Source organism: Myxocyprinus asiaticus, chromosome 35 (genome assembly GCF_019703515.2).
Source record: "Myxocyprinus asiaticus isolate MX2 ecotype Aquarium Trade chromosome 35, UBuf_Myxa_2, whole genome shotgun sequence".
NCBI lineage: Eukaryota > Metazoa > Chordata > Actinopteri > Cypriniformes > Catostomidae > Myxocyprinus > Myxocyprinus asiaticus.
The window spans coordinates 13,061,053-13,083,319 of NC_059378.1; the positions used below are offsets into that span (position 1 = coordinate 13,061,053).

At 38.4% G+C, this 22,267-nt stretch overlaps 1 protein-coding gene across 1 annotated transcript in view; it reads right to left on the minus strand.

Annotated features, from left to right (window-relative positions):
- Positions 1–22,267, minus strand: part of LOC127426002 (prickle-like protein 2) — a 138,894-nt gene that overhangs the window by 56,054 nt on the left and 60,573 nt on the right. The window lies entirely within an intron of this gene.

The following is a 22,267-nucleotide window of genomic DNA, read 5'->3' on the forward strand; positions in this document are numbered from 1 at the left end:
CCAAAAATGGAAATTCAACTGGTCAAAGCTGTATTTTTTATTTCTGTAACTGCATTTTCACTAGTAGATTTTCCCAATTCTGTCATTCCTATTCAAAACACAATTTTTACTATCTAAAATTCCAATTTGACATATCAGTAACTTATTACTGGTAAAAATGAAATTTTTTAAATACTTTTTGAATATAATAATTGCATTGTTACTAGTGCAAATATCCACTCCTGATATTAACAAATTAATTGCAACTGGTAAAATTGCTCATTTTTTATATTTGTAATTTGTTTTCCACTAGTGGCGATGTTAATTTCAGATATATGTAATGTGATTGTAACTAGTAAGAAAGGCTTTGAAGATATCTTAATTACTCTTAATTACAATTTATTGATCTGAAATCCATTTCCAGATATCTGAAAATTACATTGCCATAGTGAAAACGTAATTCCAGATATCTAATACTGGCATTTTTACTAGTTGTAATTAAATTTTTGATGTCAGGAATAGATGTTCATACTAGTAAAAATGTCATTATTGATATCAAATGTGATATTTTTTAGTAGTAAGAAGTGCCTTCCTGATTTACAGAACTGGAATTTTAACAGTAAATTAATTATAGATATCTTTAAATGCGTTTTAAATTGAAGTGAATGACAAATATAATGTTGACATCTTTGTTGATATTTTTATCCTGATTAAATGGCAAAATGGCTAGAGATAGTCTATGGTATGTCCTCATTTAGACGGTAAATGTGTGTGTGTGTGTGACACAGAAACAGACAGGGCACAGAAGATGCTGCATGGGAAGAATGCTACAAGGCATGGATTGCCAACAGTTATGCCATTGTTTTATTTATGCATAATGGTTTGTGTGTGGTGCGTTTAGCATCACTGGTTCTAATTCTAGTGAAGAACTTTCTGATTTGCTGGATTAACAAAATTTTGTCGTGATATCTTTATTAAAAGAGAAGATTAAACTTAGCAGATAGCAGGGTTGACTTTACAGGGCCCAGGGCTAAAGTCCTCCAAATTCTGTGTAAAGATTCAATTCTGTATAAAAACATTCTCCCAAACTCACATCTACATTCTCTTCTGGACTTTCTGTTCTTCACTCTTTCGACCTTTCTCTGTCCACTCTAGATCGCTCCTCTTCTCTCCTCTTCTGAATTTGGGAAATCAATTACTAGCAACAGTGCATTTTTGCTTGTTTGGAAAAGACTCTATAAGACTAAATGATCTTGTGTCCCTGAGGTACACTAAATGAGAGGAAATGGACAGAGCCAAAGAGAGAGGTAGAAAGCGAAGGGGAGGCAAATACACAAAAGCTTGATTTTTTGGTAGATTGTCAGGCTGGGGGAATGCATCAGACTTGGACTTGTACCTGCATATTGCTATGCATACGGTAACCAAAAAAAGCCTGATCAGAGATTAGATGAAACCGTTCAATGGGCCAGTGATACCTTTGTTTGCAGAGCTTTGTCAGCATGAAGGCCAGCACTGTGAATTTAATCTCTACTGAATACACAGCTGCAGATATACAGTCATTAGGCACGAACACACAATCACACATAGTGGGTTTGAATGTTTCATTTGAAACATGATTAGGACTTGAGCTTGGCAGAACATTGTTTAAATTAATAGTCAGAAATGAAGAGGAAACAAACATTTGGGTTGAGTATGTTTGGGATTTGGATATGGTAAAGCTCTGTTACAGTACCTGATTTAATAAACGTATTAAGTAGATTCTGTTTCTGCATTATAAGAGTGTATACTGCCAAATACATGGCTTGAGTTACAGTTCCTGGTAACAAGTCTTAGCATTAGTTTGAATGCTATAAATAAACTTTTTAACTGACATGGCTGTTACTCATGCTTATTTTTTTATCAAGTAGTGATGTGTATCACCCAAAAATGACATTTTTGTCATTATTTACACACCCTCATGTTGTTCCAAAGCGTTTATCTTCTGTGGAACACAAAAATAAAAGACTGACAGCTTCAGTCATAATTCACTTTCATCTGTCTAACACCTTGAAATTCAAACATTTTCATTGAACTTGTCGCAATACATTCTGGTAATGTCCAATCCACGAAGGATCCATGCGATAATTCTTTAGATTTTCACCAAAATAAAGGTGTATCTTAGTAGGAATCATCATTTTGCTGCCTACTTTTTGGAACATACTTCAAGTCAAGAGCATGCCTATGATGCCTACAAATGTTACCTAGGTAGGTAGGTACCGTCATATAGACTTATTCTCTGTCTGTCTCTCTCTCTCTTAGCTTTTTGTTGGCCACTTCCTAATTTCTTTATTGTTTTATTGTTTTCTATTATGTTTTTCATTTTCCTTCCAGGGAGTCTCCGAGGGCGTTAGCACTACTTGGAAGCAGGCTGCTGTCTGCACGCTTTCACACAAACCTATAATTTTTCTCATTCCCTTGGCGAAGAGCCTCCAGTGTTGACATGAATATGAAGACATCATGCAAAGCAAATTGGTGGAAAAAGTCCCCTAATATCACTCAGCAGACAGAGGGAACACTGTTGTGGATATCTCTCCTGTCGTCTGGCAAAACACACAAGAGCTATATCAAGCATGTCCAGCAGTTGTATCTTCTTTCACGCACATAAACACTGTAGGCCATTTGGAAAGTTCCAGGAAGTGCACAAAGAGCAATGCTGGCTCGATTACAAAGTGAGAATATGCTTCAGTTGGGAAATTTTTGCTTGATATTCTGTTTCTCTCCTTCTCTGAGCTTTTGCCAAACACTGTAAAAGGAATGGCTGAATTTTTTTTTTTTTTTTTTACAAAATCAAGGCAACACGATGCATTGAGATTTTTAAGTTCTTTCAACAATTCTTCATAATTGTCCTCAGTAACACTAATTAATTTAGCCAATTTCGGTCCTTAAATGCAAAATGTATTGTTCAGCCAATAAATTAATTTCAAAAGCAACTACTTTTTTTTATTTTTATTTTTTATTAGGTGGTTTGTTACAACCGGCCTCAGATTTCTTGTTCAGCAAATTAACAATTAACTATTTAATACATTTATAGGAATAGTTAACCCAAAACTGAAAATTCTCTCATGATTAACTTTAAGCCATCCCAGATGTGTATGTCTTTCCTTCTTCAGCAGAACCGAAATGAAGATTTTTATAAGCACATTTCTGCTCTGTATGTCCACACAATGCAAGTGAATGGGTGCCATGATGATGCTGACGGTCCAAAAGGCATATTTAGGCAGCATAAAAGTAATCCACACAGCTCCAGTCGATCAATGAATGTCTTCTGAAGCAAATCGATAGGTTTGTGTTAAAAAATAAATCAATAATTCAAACTTTATTAACTTTTAAAAAACACTTCCTGCTACCAGTCAAACCATCACGGAGCTGTCACGTGACGTAAGCGTCACGCGAGAAGACAGAAGCGTGTGCTTTGTTTACAACAGAGGAACGACCGTCATGCGAGAGTTAGGTCATTTCAAACAGCATCCCAGTACTGGGTGGAACTAATGATTTATAGCTAAAAAAAAATACAATAATTATCGATTTGTTTCTTATACAAACCTATCGATATGCTTCAAAAGACATTCACTGATCGACTGGAGTCGTGTGGATTACATTTATGCTGCCTAAATATGCCTTTTGGACTGTCAAACAGCCAGCAGCATCATTGCACCCATACATGGACATACAATGTCTGAAATGTGCTTATAAAAATATTCATTTTGGTTCTGCTGAAGAAGGAAAGACATACACATCTGGGAGTAAATCATGAGAGAATTATAATTTTTGGGTGAACTAATACTTTATTTCTTACAAATCGTTTCATATGACTTTATAGCAAAACTCTGAAATCTTTGCAAAATTATTGTAAAACTTTACAAACAATAGTTATATACAGACGACCATAGACCTCCACACTTAACACACAAATCTAAAAAATGATGATAATCAACAAGCATTATTAAAGGTATTTTTTGTTTGTCATTTTGGACACTGACACCTAGGAATTAATGCAACATCATTCAAACTCAATAGTTTTCAGTTACCAATGCCATTGTAGAAATTCACTATTCACAGTCAGCCATGCAAAGTGTCCAAAAACAGGGCAATTACAGAGATAAGCGAGTTGTCTTTGGCTGGTCATGTGATTCTAACATGGCAGCCCATATGAGGGGATCCTCTCCATGTAGAATAAAACAGTCTTTATAAGGTTACTGATATGACTGGAGTCTTCATCTTATATGAGTGGTGATGATTTTATACATATGTTTCAAAACTGCTATAAAACTTTTTAATGAGGAAAAGGTGCATATTACACAACTAACAGAAATTATCAAATCAACAACAACAACAATAGCATAAATAAAGTCAGTAAATAGTAAAACAATAAGTCTATAACACTAATTTCATAATTTGTGCTACAATGCATGCCGAGAGATCGCAAAACAGCAACATTGCTCAATGTGAAACTTCTTGTTCAGACACAAACTATTAAGATAATTGGGGAAATATTGTTTACATTTATACAATTGGCAGATGCATTCATCCAAAGACTTACAGTGCATTCAAGGTATACATTTTATCAGTATTGTTGATATTGTATATTCAAAGTAATTCACATTTCTTAGTATCTGTGACTCGAAAAGACTGTATGCTGGATAAAATGTAATTGCTCTTTATAAAATGAAGATTTGACTTATATGTGGCTATGAAGCCGTCATAACCTGCCCTTACACATAGTACACAATCATCTTTTTCATCTGACATACGTTCATGTTATCATATCAAAGAACACACTCTAAAGTTCACACCAGTCCGACATAAGCATGACTTATTGCAAGTCATCCTCGAGGGCCTGTTTGCTATTTTGTGCTGCAAAGCTCTAAAAACGAGTGGTATGTGCGTGGTGTATAGATGAAGTCTGCTGATCTTGCATGGCGAGATGTGATGGAGTAGGGTGTTAACTGCCAAGGCTGCGGTTTTGAACAGCAAACAAGAAAGAAAGAGAGAGACAGAGAGAGAGAGGAAGAAAGAGAGAGAGAGAGAGAGAGAGAGAGAGAAAGAAAACGGCAGAGGGGGAGGGATACTTCATTATAGACCCATTCGTCATCCCGGTGACTGTGGCCGCACCTTCGCTTTATTGCCTCATTCTTTTTATAAGTTCTTCTTTCTCTTCCAGAGGCCTGCTGACTCCAAATCTCAATCTTAATCTTTTTTTTTTTTACTCCATCCATGTTTCTACTTCAAGTTTTCTTTCAAACTGCGACCCCAGACCCGTATCCTTTTTCCAGGTTGACTCTGGATCAGTACTGCAAGTTCAAAAGGAGCTCTTCTACATAGTGTACACCACCTGTTCATAATAATTTTCTTTATTTATCACACATATACAGTGAAATTCTTCTTTTTCACATATCCCAGCTAGGCTGGGGTCAGAGTACAGGGTCAGCCATGATACAGCACCCCTGGAGCAAATAGGGTCAAGGGCCTTGCTCAAGGGCCCAACAGTGGCATCTTGGCGGTGCTGGGGCTTGAACCCCCAACCTTCTGATCAGTAACCCAGAGCCTTAACCACTGAGCTACCACTGCCTTCCACTGAGCTACCACTGCCTTATATCACCAAATATCACAAGCATTTTCTACCTGGATCAGCTAGATAGGCCTCTCAGGGTGAGACACAGGTAGGTATGATGCACTGAGATTAATGCATGACATACACTGCAAAAAAATATTTTCTTGTTTTATTTTCTTACTAGTTTTTTTAATTATTTTTTTTGTCTTGTTTTCCAGTAAAATATATATTGTTCTTAAACAACACGATGATGCGGGAAGTTGGATGTTGCTTCCGAGAGTTCCAGTACCCCAGGATTGGCCACATTATGTCGACTCACTGACAAGCGTCATCTCCCATCAGACATTTTAACATCGGCTCAAATGTGTTTAACTTCCCTTGTGGCGTGACTGGAAGCGTGTTGCGTCAGCAGTATGGGAGACTTGGGTTGGATCCCACAATGAAACCAGGAAGTAATCACTCAGTAAGAAAAGTGTAGGATACATTTTCATCAGATGTTGATTCTCCTGTAGCTCGGCTGGTTTAAAATGGTGGTTTAAAGTGCAAAAATTGTGGGTTTGAATCCCAGGGAAGTGTCTGCCAAATGTATATGGTAATATTTCCTTGTTTTTAGTTACTTCATTCTTTGAACTAATTTGTAACCTGTCTTGCTGACTTTTGCCATTGGAATTGTGGAGAATGGAGAATGCTTTATTTGCAGTAAACTCTCACTCAATTGATTGCAACTTTGCCTCCAGGTCTTGGTCGACATTGGTCTCTCTACTGGCTGGCTGTATTCCCTATCAGGTGAAAAAGGTGAATCTCTGGTTCATATAATCAGTGAATGAATCAACAAAGGCTACAACCTCTGACTTATTGTATAGCTGCAGCTAGGATAAAAATAGGGTTTTGTTTTTGTTTTCATCATAAAAAACAGCTCTCTCCAGAAATTAACACATATAGAGTCTGTTCTTCCAGGAGAAGGAGAAAGTCTTTTGCTTTTATGTCAACTGAGTCAAGCCTTCGCAATCATGTCAAAGCATTCAGAGATAAAAACACACAGTGAGGCTGCATGAATCACCATATTCAATTCATTGTCATCAATAACAAAAAGTGCCACTTGGCTCCATGTAAGTCACCGACCTTTACATTTTTCAATAAAAATCATTGCAACTATTAAATGCACAATATTCAAACCACAAGCCTTCCAGAATTAAAGCTCTAGTTCGTCATTTAGGCCAGCCTTTTCCACTTAGCCTCTCATGGTCTGCCAGTCTCAGTGGTATCACATGCCATGCCAGACATTTATATTACCGCTAGCGGCTATGAACCTTACTGTCTGAAATCAGTGACAGCAGAAAAATGATTTTCCAAGCACCAAGAGTGTAATGTTCACAAAGTATCCACAAGAAAGAGAAGAGCAATGGTGAGATAGCTAATCCTAAATGAGTAATATTACAGAATTTAGTTATTGTCAATGAAGACACATCCATCTCATTCACTAAACGTCTGATGCATAGTGATAGACTGGATAGTATATCTTAAATCTCTTAAAATATTTTAAAAGCTCTAAAGTGATTGGCTAACTTTATGCAACTTCCAGGAGTAAGGGAATACAAGGGTTTTTATCAGTCCATCTTGAAATGTTGCCATTTTTACAAGGTACCGTGTTGATACAATAAGCGCTTTTGAGGGTGAAATAATCACAAGTTTGCCAGGTTAGTGACATCAAATCTTTAAAAGATATTCAGAGTTTTGTTTGTTTAATAGCAAGTAAACTAGATATCCAAAACTGTATATTCTTCTTTGTTTTCTTATTTATGTCTTTGAGATAGTCTGTACTTATTTTCTGTACTTTCCATGTGTTGTCTGCACAATCATTCGCGGAGACTGCCAAGCCATTACTTACATTTATTTATCTTTCTATGCAGAAAATAAACCCGCCCCTTAACACCACGTCAGTCACATGTTCTCTTTCTGTCTAAATGGGCAATTCTTGGCCAGAATAAGCTGCAATGTGGACCAGACCTTTTGCCATTTACTTAAAGGTCTGGCTACACGAGACCAACCCAGGACAGTGCTGTAGCTTATGTGCATCATATGAAAAATCAGCCACCACATATGCACGCACACAGCAGATATTAGACATGCCTTTGGAGCTGGTTCACTTTAACTTGACACATGACATATGACATGCAAGCATAAACACATGACCTTTGGCTGCCTAGCATTTGACTTTAGTGGTCATGTCAGTGTCTGGAAGATGATCTATGATCCCAATTAGTCTGTGCCATCAATTATCACAGAGGGCTCCATGCTAAGTGAATCAAACCGCAATGGCTGCCAGAGGCATTCTTTTAAACTTATATGCTCTGCCTGGATCAGCCTTAAAAGTTTTCATGCTACAAAAACTCTCCAAACTCTGTATAATATGGCCTGTTTATGGGCATGTATTTGTGGGTGCGTTTCCCCAAAAACCCTGAAAATTTGTCCCATTTTAACATCAAGGACTGTGGGCCAATGAGAGACCACAGTAAAAGCACCTTAACAGAGTTACTCCTATAACTCATCTTAGCATGACGACATTTAATTAAGTCAAACTGCTCAGATTGAAGCTCATCTAGTTAAACCCAACAACGAGGTTCTCATTGTTCATGAGTCTGTGATACATGTGAACAGCCCTTCCCAGATGCTCTTTCCTGGTTTGGTGATGTGTGTTTTAAGCACAACAGTATGGTGAGTTAAATCCAATGTGTTGAACAAAGATGATCAGTGATCCAATGCAACTAAATTACCTGACTAAAAGGGATTAGATGGCTGATTAATCAAAGAAGGAAGCTATCACTCACAAAAGCACTCACTTTTATTCTCTCTTTTGGTCTTTCTTACAGCCTGTCATCACCTTTTATTATTCTACCTCTTAATTTTGGTGACCCTCCCTCTCTCTGTGTGTCTCTGCCTGTTAGTTTTACTCTTTGGCATTTCCCTTATCTCTCCCTCACTCTTGGTCGATGGACAGAAGCACTTGTGTTTGACTGACAGCTCCTCAGAATAGCAGCTCCCTGGCCAGGAGGTGTTAGGAGGCAGGCAGTGGGAGTGCTGAGAAGCAGTCTGGTTTGTTTGGCACCCTGCCTCTGTCTTACAGGATGGGGGAAGAGGGGTTTTGCAACATGCCACAATCTGATATTGTTGACATCTAAACAATGGAATGTACTGTGATTCAAATTTGTTCCTTTTTTTATACAACAACTCTATCTTGCCTGAAGAAGCATGTTGTGCTCTTACATCGCTGGAAAGAAAAAATTACGAGCAATCTTTTTTTTTTTTTTTTTTCAGTATAAATTTAGACACTGTAAACAAACTGTAAAGACACTGATTAATGCTACATAGTCAAGAACAATACTGGATATGCGCAGGGTTGGCCTTCGGCCTACTTGTCCTACAGCAAAAACCATTATATTTGCTTCAAGGTGATGTAATTTCTTTATGTTAAATACTTTCTCCTATCCCAGTTTAAAATGCAGAATCAACCATAAGTAGGTCATTCATTGATGGCATGAGTTTGGGGTGGAACTAACTGTTTGATGAAACAATAGAAGACAGGGTGAGTTTGGGTAAACCTGTTTGGAAACTATAAATTCTCCTTTTTGCCCAGTAGGTGGCGAAATGCATAAAGAATGTGAATCACCAAAAACAAAAGAAGAAAGTGAAAGTGGAGATTGATAGTAAAAAAATGACTTAAATATTGATCTGTTTCTCACTCACACCAATCATATCACTTCTGAAGTTATAGATTAATCACTGGAGTCTTATGGATGACTTTATGCTATTTTTATGTGCTTTTTGGATCTTCAAAATGTTGGTACCCATTCACTTGCATTGTGAGGACCTACAGAGCTGAGATATTCTTCTAAAAATCCTCATTTGTGTTCAGCAGAAGAAAGAAAGTAATCTGGAATGGCATGAGGGTGAGAAAATGATTAGCGATTTGAACACGCCATTTTGCCAAACCATTTAGGCCTAGACTTGCACAAAAATATCAAAACTTCATGGCCATGTCCACTGACTTTGTGTGAATGACGTATTGCGTGGCGCTGCGTTTAAAGCATAGCGCTCTTAAAATAGGACCCATTGTCTAAAAAATGTGGTGGTCCTGCTCGAGAAAAGTGAGATGCTGCGCATGTTTACATAGAAAAACAATTCAAAAACAGTCCAGACGCACACACAAACACATGTTAACAACCCCTAACTCGCCCTGTACTTGAAAAACTGGCTCAAAACATGACAGTTTGTCAGGTACCGTCGGGCTCGGATGAGGTTGAAGAACTATGTTTCACATGTAGAATAACCGAATAGTGATGACGGATGTAGAAAAAGAAGTCCCGCCTTACAGGTAATAAAGCCATTCAACTTTTGGATCCAGACATGACCTTTCAGTCAGCTCGAGAACACGTATGTGCATAAGCTGGACCAGCCTGAAAATGTGCACTTTTTAGCATGATCTGAGCTAAAGAAACACAATTTATGATACCACTGTTGTCAGATTTTACTGCTGAGTTGAAATATGCTATGTGATCGTAATCTTTACCAACCATTTTAGAGATTTCGGTCCTTCTCCATTTAGTAGATAGGAGCTGTACTTTTATGCCACTTGTATCCAAAGAAAAAAGTTCCAAAGATCCAAAAGATGGCCGCTGAGTGGACTGACTTGCCTTGAAAGGTACTTTACTTTAACATTACGAGCCAGGTTCATGACTCTTTGTTTAACGAGGCTTTAATAAATTGTGTGTTTATGTATGCATGAGGTATTAAAGAGGGTCACTATGGATCATTGGTACATGTCTAGAATGAATGCCATCTGGGTGGCGAACTTGGATATCCTGCATGCTTTGCTTTGATTAGCTATGACTGTGAGACCAGGAAATAGAGAGAGCAGCAGGAGAGGGGAAATACTGAGCGGGTGATGTTTAGGGGGCACCCACATGCCCAAGATCAATGGTGGCATTCACAGCTTTCCATGTAGACTGCACAAAGGTAGACTAAGAGCTTGTGTTTTGTCCCTGACTCTCCACCTCTCAATATGCATTTTTTCTTATCTACACCCCATAATCACTACTCTCCAAGTATGGCTAGACACTCCACTTGCTACTGTCTCCATATTTATCTTCAGTCCACAGTGTGTTCACTAATAATGTTAGCACCATGGACACCAAGGACAGAGATGGAAAAAGAGCAAGAATAGATAGAGATAAAAAGATAAAGATAAACAAGTGCGAGACAGGATGAGACTTATTACTCTGGTGAGTAATTCATTATATTACGTATAGGGCTGAAAAGATTAGTTGACGTTATCGATAAAATTTTCGTTGTTGAATAGTCATTTGATCTCATTTAACGTAACATGAGATCACATTAAACTCTAATGACGACCCGCAAGAGCAGCACTGTAGTTCGCGCCTGACTGAGGAGAGGAAGAATTAGACAGCTCACAGTCCAGATGCACTCTAAACTTTCCAAACAGCTTCAGGTGATGTAGATATGAAGTATGAGGGAATTATAATGCAAAAATACAAAATAAGTAAATACAGAAGCACTGTCATTGTGGAATAAGAGGAGCCGGAGATCTTTAAAGGAAACACCCCGACATTACATCTTAAATACAGTTATATTTAATGTGTTATAGCTTTATTAAAATTCAAATAGGGGGCCTGGGTAGTTCAGCGAGTAAAGACGCTGACTACCACCCCTGGAGTTGCAAGTTCAAATCCAGGGCATGCTGAGTGACTCCAGCCAGGTCTCCTAAGCAACCAAATTGGCCCGGTTGCTAGGGAGGGTAGAGTCACATGCACTGTAAACCCTAAAGTTGTCATTACTGTAAAAATCAAGTTGTCTTAATTATTACTTGAAATGTCAAGTTTTGGACTCATAACTCAAATATTTAAGTTCATTGAACTTATTTTTCTTAAAAATCCATAGACTTAAGATTTGAAGTGTTAATAACTCAAACTATTGAGTACAAAATTGAGGCTACGGGGAATACCCACAATCCTTTGCTGCTTGAATTATGTTTCCTTGTTCAGAGGGAACAGATTGGGGAATTTAAATAATCGTTATTAAGAATTCATAGATGTTTTAGCTCTTTTGATGTATTATTTATGCTTTGTTGCAAATAGTTGTTTGGTGTAATGTCACCATTAGGGTGATCTGTGTCTCTTTGGTCAAGTTGGACCCTGGTCACACTGTCTTAAGTTCTCTTTGTGCATGTGTAGCTGAAGTGCATATATGTATTTCTGTAAATAATTATTTAATAACTGACCTAGAATCAGTTATCAACTTTATTTGAGCTGTACAGTTGTTTGATCTAAATTTGAATCAATTCAATTAAAATGTGCAACAGTAGAAACAACAATATATAAATTCAAATCTGAGTTAAGTCTACTTGCATGTAGTTAACTCAACAAATAGTTAAGTTCACTGTACTTGAAAACCAAGTTAATTGAACTTAAATACTCAAATTTTGGGAGACCCCATTACTCAGTGGAATTGAGGGAACGAGTTTACTCAATCAAATGAGTGCAATGAACTTATTAGGGTTTTCAGTGTGGGGTAACCTACTCGTTGTCACTATAATGTGTGGTTCTCAGTGGGGCGCATGGTGAGTTGTGCGTGGATGCCGCGGAGAATAGCATGAAGCCTCCACACGCGCTACGTCTCCACAGTAACGCGCTCAACAAGCCACGTGATAAGACGTGGAGGCAACCGAGATTCGTCCTCCGCCACCCGGATTGAGGCGAGTCACTACACCAACACGAGGACTTAGAGCGCATTGGGAATTGGGCATTCCAAATTGGGGAGAAAATGGGAGTAATTACGAGCACCTGAAGCCTCGACCACCCCAGAGCAGGCACCTGAAGCCTCGGCCACCCCAGAGCCGGCGCCTGAAGCCTCGGCCGCCCCAGAGCCGGCGCCTGAAGCCTCGGCCGCCCCAGAGCCGGCGCCTGAACCATCGGCCACCCCAGAGCAGGCACCTGAAGCCTCGGCCGCCCCAGAGCCGGCGCCTGAAGCCTCGGCCGCCCCAGAGCCAGCGCCTGAATCCTCGGTCGCCCCAGAGCCAGCGCCTGAAGCCTCGGCTGCCCCAGAGCCAGCGCCTGAAGCCTCGACCGCCCCAGAGCCAGTGCCTGAAGCCTCGGTCGTCCCAGTGCCAGCGTCCTCAGCCATGGAGGCCATTCACAGTAGTGCTCCCGGCCGTCTGGAAGAGGAGGAGGAGAAGGGCCCATGCTCTCCAGTTGCAGCCTGCACTCCCGGCCACAGAGGCCATTCCCCAGTTGCTGCCAGTGCTCCCGGCCACAGAGGCCGTACCCCAGTTGCTGCCAGCACTCCCGGCTACGGAGGCCGTTCCCCAGTCACTGTCAGCGCTCCCGACCATGGAGGCCGTTCCCCAGTCCCTGCCAGTGTTCCCGGCCACGGAGTCCATTCCCCAGACGCTGCCAGCGCTCCCGGCCACGGAGGCCGTTCCCCAGTTGCTGCCAGCGCTCCCGGCCACAGAGCCCGTTCCCTAGTCACTGCCAGGGCTCCCGGCCACGGAGGTCATTCCCCAGTTGCTGCCAGCACTCCCGGCCACGGAGGCCGTTCCCCAGTCACTGCCAGCTCTCCCGACCATGGAGGCCATTCCCCAGTCCCTGCCAGTGTTCCCGGTCACGGAGTCCATTCCCCAGTCGCTGCCAGCTCTCCCGGCCATGAGTCTGTCCAGTTCCTTGAGGCTGTTGACGAGCCTGTCCAGTCTGCTGACCCCTGTCCAGCGAACGCCGTCCACTCTGCTGATCTCTGTCCAGCGACTCAGCCCTCTGAGTCTCTGCCTCCTGTGGCTCTCCCCCCTGAAGCTCCTCCACCTGAACCCTTGCCTCCTGTGGCTCAATCTCCAGAGCCTCCGCCTCCCACGTCTCTGCCCCCTGAGCCCTTGCCTCCTGTAGCTCCATCTCCAGAGCCTCCGCCTCCTGCGGCTCCACCCCCTGAGTCTCTGCTTCCTAACAACTATTTTTTTATGTTATGGAGCATCAGGAGCTGCTCCTTAGAATTGGGTGTCACTAGAGGTCGCTAGAAGGATAAAGACTTAGTTTGAAGAATGGTTTTGGTTTTTGTTGTGTCTCTGTTCTCTGTGTTCCCCTTGATTGATCCCAGCTATGTATTGTTAACCTTGTTAGTTCTAGTGTATATATTGCTTTGTCAGTCTTTAACTTTTCATGGATGTAATGGTTTGTTCTGTTGTCATGTTTTGAGTTCAATTTCTCTGAGTTTTTATTAAAAAGCCTGCTCATAGATCCTCCTCTCACCTCTTTCCTGCACACATTACACGTATACAGTATATATTTCTTGTCTATTTTATGTCTAATCAAAGGAATATTCTGGTTCAATACATTTATGCATTTTACATTTAGCAGACACTTTTATCCAAAGTGACTTACAGTGCATTCAAGGTATACATTTTTTTTATCAATTCCCCTGGGAATCAAACCCATGTTCTTGGTGTTACTAGTGCCATGCTCTACCAGTTGATCCTTTTCTTTTAAAAAAAAAAAGCAGTAAGGCACTTGCAATAGAAGTGAATGGGTCCAATTTGTAAGCATTAAAATACTCAAGAAGTAAAAAATATGTGTGTTAACATGATATAGTGTGATAAAATCACTTACAAAGTTATAGCTTTGTTGCAATGACAATGTAACACCATAAACCCTAAAACCCTAAAATGACGAAAGCAACGATTTCAACGACTTAACAGGTCAAATAATACATGAGTTTTAACGTAAGAATTAATGTAAGTGCTTTTATAAAATTATAAGCTTCACATTTCTGCCTTTAAACTCTCCAAACATTGACCCCATCGATTGAGCTTAACTTGCATTTAACCTGGAATATTCCTTTAATTCCCTTTGTATTATGTTTAATGTCTATTTTTTCTTCCCTTTTTTCTATTTCTACTTTGTCACTTATTTTCCCCTTCATTTTGTTTTTATATTTACTTTCCCTTTCACCTTATTTATTTCCTTAGTTCTCGATATCTGTGCTAAATGTACTCTATATGCTTTGGCATTATTATAAACATTAACAATTATGCCATATGTAAGGGATAATGTACAGTCAGATGGTTATTATCACAAAATAAACCCAGACAGCACGGGGTCTTGTATCACCCTGAAGGGGTTTATTTTGCGATAACAACACGCTGATTGTATATTATCCCGATTAGTACAAGGCTACTTACCAAATAAACAAATAAATAGAGATTAAATATTGATTTGTGTTGAAATTATGTTGTAATGTGAGAAGAAAGAAATCGCTCAACAGATTAATTCCACCTCTGGTTTGCGTCAGAGTTCTGTTGGTGCGTTTGTGAAAATTATTGTCTGACTGCTCATTATCCAGCTTATTACATGACTACTTTCCAAAATAATAAGTAATCGAGTATTCCAGAGACCCATATAATATTACACGGTTCTCTAAAATACTCAATTGTAATTGGTCAATGATGCCATCTAGCGGTCTGTTAAGTAACAACTGCATATACGGGGATTAAGACATAGCAGACCATTCATCCGAGTATTGTGAGTCATCTTTCCTACTTCTCGGATCACTGTACGATCTCTACAAGTAAGCTAATAAAATAATTTAAACTCAAATCAATGTTTATGTCCATTTATTTGGCAAGTTGTCTTGTAATAAGCTGAATAATGAGCAGTCAGACAATCATTTTCATAAAATAAACCAACAGAACAGTGCACATCAGCTGTTTAGCGATTTCTTTTTTCTTACATTATTACATAATTTCAATGCAAATTAATGTTTCATATACATTTCTTTATTTACAGTATTTGGCAAGTTGTCTTGTGATAAGCTGGATCCTGATCAACCTGTCTTGGTTTATTTTGCAATAATAACCTGCTGACTGTACATTATCCATTACTTATTTTCACTGTAAGAGAGAATTAGATAGGAATGTTGTGGGTGGCACAGTCAGAATGTATAAGTCTGTGCTTGGAATGCATATATGACAGTGACAGGAAAAACCACACAGGTCATGTGCAAGATGCCATACGCGGTGTCACTTAAAACCTGTCCCCAATACAGTCAAGGCCACGATCCTTTACACGAGAGTGCCATAAACAAAGACAACAGCACGTCCTTGTGGAATGCACATTATTTACAGTCCTATCCAGATGCACAACAGAGATACACTCTCTCAACAGTAGACCATAACAAAATATACTGCCCTTATCCTGTCTCCACACATAAAATTGTACAGGCAACATGGACAGTGGCCCTGAACTTCAGAGATCTTGCAACAAAGGCAATACACTGCACATAAATATGTACATACATAAATCCTATATTATGCAGACTATACTGTATGCTGGCTTGGCCTACCTCCACTGTATCAATAAGAAACAGCAGAGTTTATAAATAAAACAAGAGGCATGTCACACAGCTGTGATATACTTTAAGATATGTGTGCTGTCAGTCTGCTTAAATCTCAACAGCTGAGATGACAGTAGGTCTGTGGATTTCTTTAGCTCTTTCCTTTTGTCTCTTTGCTTTCTTTATCTGACCAAAATCAGTCTGTTAATCATATGGGTTGCTTTCAAGATACATTTGCTTGCAATAACCATAACACAAAGACATTCTCATCAAACCAAGATGTGACAAATAGAAAGATGAAAAGCAACTGAAAATGGACAGAGCTTGGACCAACAACAAAAAAATTAGCAAAGGTCTGTCAGGTCAGCAGCTGACAGGCATTGTCATGGAAATTAAGTGGTGAACAAAATGTGTCAGAAATTCACATGAAAGACACAAAACACAAACCAAAGATTGTGTAAATGATACTTACCACTTCCTATCAGGAGCAAAAATTCTGAGGAGAGTTTAAAGGTCACACACCTTCATGGGATAATCACTTCGGAATGACAGGCCTGAGTAAAACCTCTCAGTGCCTCTTTAACTGGAAAATGTGTGGAACATACGAGAGGAAGCACAGCCGAAATGGGAAAAGCAAGTGAAAGTCAAATATGTGGAGCTAATTGTGGTGCCAGAGAGAGGAATAGTACTCTTCACTCCACAAGCTCTGGAAGAGCCATTAAAAAAAGAGCTGATGGAATAGAGGTAGAAGGGCAAGGAAGGAGAGAGATTTAAACGAATACATGCAGATAGAGGTAAGAGTTAGCAAGTCTATTTCCTCAGACTAAAACTGCCTTTCATCACCCTCCACCCACTAAACTCTCTCCCAGTGTCCCCCATCATGAGTCATCAATCTCTCTGGCAATCACAGCTCAGTAGCCCAACTGATTAAAATCAACTCTCAGCTGAAATGGAAAGAATTTGACTAAAAGCCAAATTGAAAACCAAGCATAATGCATTTTTGATGTCTATCTTAGCTGTTTCCTTAATCAGTATTTTTGTTTTGTTTTTCAGTAAAATATCTAAACATCCTTAAAAGCAAAATTATGATATTACAAGGAGTAATTTACCCAACAAAAGAATATTAGTTCATAATTTTACCCTCATGTCATTCCAAACCCATATTACTTTTTTTTTTTCATCAGTGGAACACAAAAGGAGATGTTAGCAGAATTTTCACTTTCATTGTATGGATACAAAGATGCAGTAAATGTGAATGGTGACGGAGGCTAACATTCTGCCTAACATCTCCTTTTTGTGTTTCACTGCAGAGAGAAAGTCATATGGTTTTGGAATGACATGAGGGTGTAACTAGTAGCACCAAATAAACAAGCAAAAAAAAATTAAAATAAAATAATTCTAGAGCAAATAGTTTTCCTAAAAATTTGATGTCCACATATGTGGACTACAGGACTAAGTTGTGAAATTGTTTATTGTGTTTTCAGGAGTGTTGATTGTTCATGTTTTTGAGACGTTACACACATTACATTAGAAATTTGCATAATTAATTCTGATTCAAATTAATGGCCAGCCCAGAAGCACAGCCAACCATGTAAAAGTAAAATTATACATTATAAATTCTGAATCTTTGACTGATTACCATTGTCCCAAGTCTGCCAAACGTGTTGAGTGGTCCAAACATCATCTGCAACTTTTGGTCAGATTTTAGGAGTGAATGCACTTAGCTACATAGAGAGCTACATGATGCTCGCTTGCTCCCTATTTAGTGAATGACTTAACCTCCAGTGTGCTGTTTGTCTGCACTGGTCTCAGAACAGTTCGAAATGCACCTTATTTTTATCCAAACTCAATATAAATCCTCTGAAAGCAACATTTTTCAGCTTTTGAATGAACCCATTAATTCTCAATGTGATAATGCACAGTAAAAATAGGATTTCAAAGGAAAAAATGCGCTGAATTACACATTTGTGTACGTTGTGTTTAGTAGCGTGGCGTTTTGCGACAAAATTTTAAGATTTAAAAAATGGCATATCGGATGAAACTAGAGACTCTAATCTTTTGACTCAAACAGGTTTCAATGTAAAAATGAAATTAGGTTTCTTATCAGATGTAGTTTTGTTACCGTTTCTCCCAAAGACAAACTTTGCTGTGGTCGGCGCAATGTTGTTTGTAACATGAACCCTTTATTGACAGCACAGAGTCTCTTGAACTGAGATCAGTCGGTTTAAATGAATTTAAATTATGCGTTGCGTATAGCAAAGCCAAAATACAACGTCTGTGCATGTGTACGCGGGGTCGCACGTGGTTAAACCGCTTGAGTATGGATTATTTTATGCTGCCTTTATGTGCTTTTTGGAGCTTCAAAATTTTGATCACCATTTACTTGCATTAAATGGACTGACAGAGCTGAGATATTCTTCTAAAAATCTTAATTTGTGTTCTGCAGAAGAAAGAAAATCATACACATCTGGGATGGCATGAGGCTTGAGTAAATGATGAGATAATTTTCATTTTTGGGTGAACTATTCCTTTAAGCCTGCTCCTTTATCACAAACCTGTTCACATAAAAATACCACAGGCACACATATATGACTATCCAAGCAGCATTCTAGTTCGACATTATCTCTAAATGTTTAAGAAGTGGGATACTATGCTAAGACGTGGAGCTGTAAAAATTCCACAGCTGCCTGCCCGACTCTGTAATGTAATTATACGTTAGCTTGGCACAAGGCAACCTGCTCTGAATGCCTCCATGAATGATAGCTTTTTATGTGCATTTAAATTGTGGCTGGTCAGATGATGTGAGGTGGAGCACATAAATAAATAGCTGTTTTCTTCCAACATTGAAACTGATGGTTGCATATTTCCACTAATTTGCATTTTGCGTATTATTAGGTGTTTTTTGTATGATCACAGTAGAGCTGGGTGATACCAAAGTCTTTCTAGCAAGTCAGCACACTGTCGGCCATCTTTGGAATGCTTTGGAATGGAGACTATTTCCAGTCATGCCAGTGCAGCTTGTATCTACTTGAATGGAGAAAGACCAAAATCTAAAAAAAACGGTTGGTCAAGATTACGATCAAAGAACATATTTCAAATCAGCAATAAAATCTGACAATACTGGTATCATAAATTGTGATTCTTTACCTCATATTACGCAAAAAAACAAAATTTTCACTGCTTGTATATCTAATATAATAGAGTTGATTGACAGGTGATCTAAAAGGTGACTGGCTCTTCTAACTGTAAGACGTGACTTCCTTTCTATATCCGTTGACTGCTGGCGCACAGAGCTCCTTGGTTGAGAGTTCCAATTTCTCTCATTCATTTTAATAGAAGTGGCCCATCTCTGCTAAAAATCTCTGGCGATACATACTGAATAGTCATGATATATTTGTGATTATTTTGCTGCCGATGTAAAGTTTAAGCAATTTCGTGCACATTGCAATGATTTTGATGCACTTTTTGTTTGGCAAATATGACTGGCATTAGACTTTCGCAATTATTCATTATAAGAGTGTTAGACCAGAAGCAAAAAACGGCATAACACTTATTCAACTGGGTTAATTTCTGTGAATCAGTTCAAACTGTCCGTTTCAATGAATCGACTTAATGATCAAAATCAATGAATCAAAAATGGTCACAGAAGTCTCTGCATGACTTTGTTTTCATATAGTATATTAAAATATAGTAAAATATATAAAGGCAAATATTACTGTTTATTGCAATGTATTGATATAGTTAAATATCCATCTTCCCTATGTTCATTTTATGAAAAACAGAGTGGAAAATATGCCTTGATTATTTTTAACTAGATTTTATATGTTTTTCAGTTCTCATATTAAACATTTTGAATCTACTTAGCAACAATGGCAACACTGAAATTATGTGTCTTTTGAAAACAAAAATCACAATTTTGAAGCCATTTAAGTGCAAAGTATTTCAGTATTTTTTGCTGTTATATCTCACAGCTCACAGTAGAATTTTTCTTTATTGTATTTGTCTGTACTTTCACCAGAGATGTACTATAGGATTCTGTAATAATTCCTTGTATTAAAAAAAAAAAAAAAAAATTGCTGCTTTAATAAATTCTTTCCATTCGAGTTCCTGTGTACACGTTACATGTTCCATACCACAACATCGCTAATTGACGTTATTAATCAGTAGGTGCCTCCCAAGAGGGAAGAAACTTGAGGATTTGAGAGAAAGGAAGAGGAAAACAGAGAGAGCAGTTTCGACACTTAATGAATGAAACAGCTTGACCTAGTACTTCACAAATGCACTCTATTCTTGTTTAAGAGGGAAAATTATTGGTCACCGACATATAGACATCTTTGACTAAGCACAGGGAGCACAAAAAACTCCCACATTTTCTAAAAGGGGCAAAGAGAAAACAACATTCACACAGTAAAAGGCTTTACAAACTGGATTGTGAAATTTGAGATTGGGAAGGAAAAGTAATCAACAGAAAAACCTTTTTGGATGGTGGCGGGATAAAGGATGGTTAGATACTCATGTATGAAAATCAGTCCTCCTCTTAAATACACTCACTCTCATTTAGGAGAAAGAAAGAGATGAAGAGAGAAAAACAAGAGAAGAAAAATAGAATATGATGCGAAAATGGCTCCATCACATGTTAAAGTCATCCCTTTTCTGCAGTGTTTTTTGGGTCAATGGGCTCCGACTTCATACACACATTTTATAAGTACACGTGAGTGCCATGTCTCCTGCACAACATCAAGCCTGCTAAATCAACGTGATCTCATGAGAATTAACCAGTTATTTACATTTAATTTATAATCAGTGAGATTAGTTAAATGTCATCACATTTATTTAAAGCAGTTAACATTATAATATGACATTTTAATGGTTTCATTCAGTTGTGTGTGATTTCTGCTGCCCTGTAGAACGTTTTAAAGGACTACATCACTTTAACCAAGACTAAACTTTAGTGTTAAAATGAATAAAAACTCTGTAATCGTTTCATCGTTTAATTATTTATTAAACATTTAATTTAATTTTTGTTTGCCATGGGACACAAAAGGAGTTTTCAGAATATGCTAAAAAGCTAAATAAACCACAAAAAACACCATAAAACAACACTAAAGTCGCTGTCCTTTTCTGCATATCGCGGCGCCTTTTTGTGGCCCGTTCTGCATAACGCGGCAGCCCATTTCGGCTTATCGCGGCCCATTCGGCCCCATTTCGCGGCCGGCCCTTTGGGAAAAGTCCCGATTCTCCCAATGGCCAGTCCGCCCCTGGTCCCGTGACTGTTTGCGACATGCCGTATTCTGTGATGTATATGTTTGAATGAGGTATGACAGTGCCGTTTTGGAGTGCATCAGGAGAAGATTTACAGCGATTAATAATTTAAATTCTACTTTCCACCTCACACAATGCTATTGTATTCCATCAGGGAGCACATCGGATGCAGCGCATCACCCTTTGGACTACTTTTGTACTGAATTTTGCCATTTTTCTAAATAAATTATTGTGATTACATTTTTCTGGCAGTTACATGTTTTATATGCTTAATAAATGGTTATGGTTAGGTTTAGGAGTAAGTGTGGGATTAGTGGCAATAAAATATATATAAATTAGTATATTGTAACAAAAATTATTGCTACCGTATATTAATCTACTTGTTACATGTTTTTATATTGTTGAAATGTGGTTATGTTTAGAGGTTGGGGTAGGGTTAAGAGATCTAAAATATCTATAAAACAGTAAAAATGTACAAATATATTTATAATCGATTGCTGTATTCAAATATACCGTATTTGTAATGGATTCGTCAATATTTTAGTTTCTAAAGCTGTAAATACGTAAAAATGTATAATGCTTTCAAACGTCCATATTGTCCGTTTTAGTGTCTATTCAAACGTACAAACATGTACGTTTAAATGCTACAAATATTAACGAACAAAGAGCTACGTATATTAATGAGATCAGGCTGGCTAAATAGACTAAACTAGCACATTGAGACACAGCAATCTGTTGGCATTTAAATGTGTGTGTTTTCAATGTTAAAATAATTTATTCCTATCTCAGCTTCATTTGTAGGTTGATGTCCCCGAAAAGTTTCAAGACTGCAGCACTATCAAAACATTGCACTTTACCTCTACTGGATGACTGCTAATGTGTAAAAGCTACATTGTGTTAGATTCCATAAAATCCATTGGTCCTGGGGTGATTAATCCATTATTGCAGAATGCTGCTTCAAATTGATCAACCACCAATAAGTGCTGACTGTCTTGTTAAGCATGACTTCCATTTTAAAATGACAAGCTTTATTTAGGCATGACATTT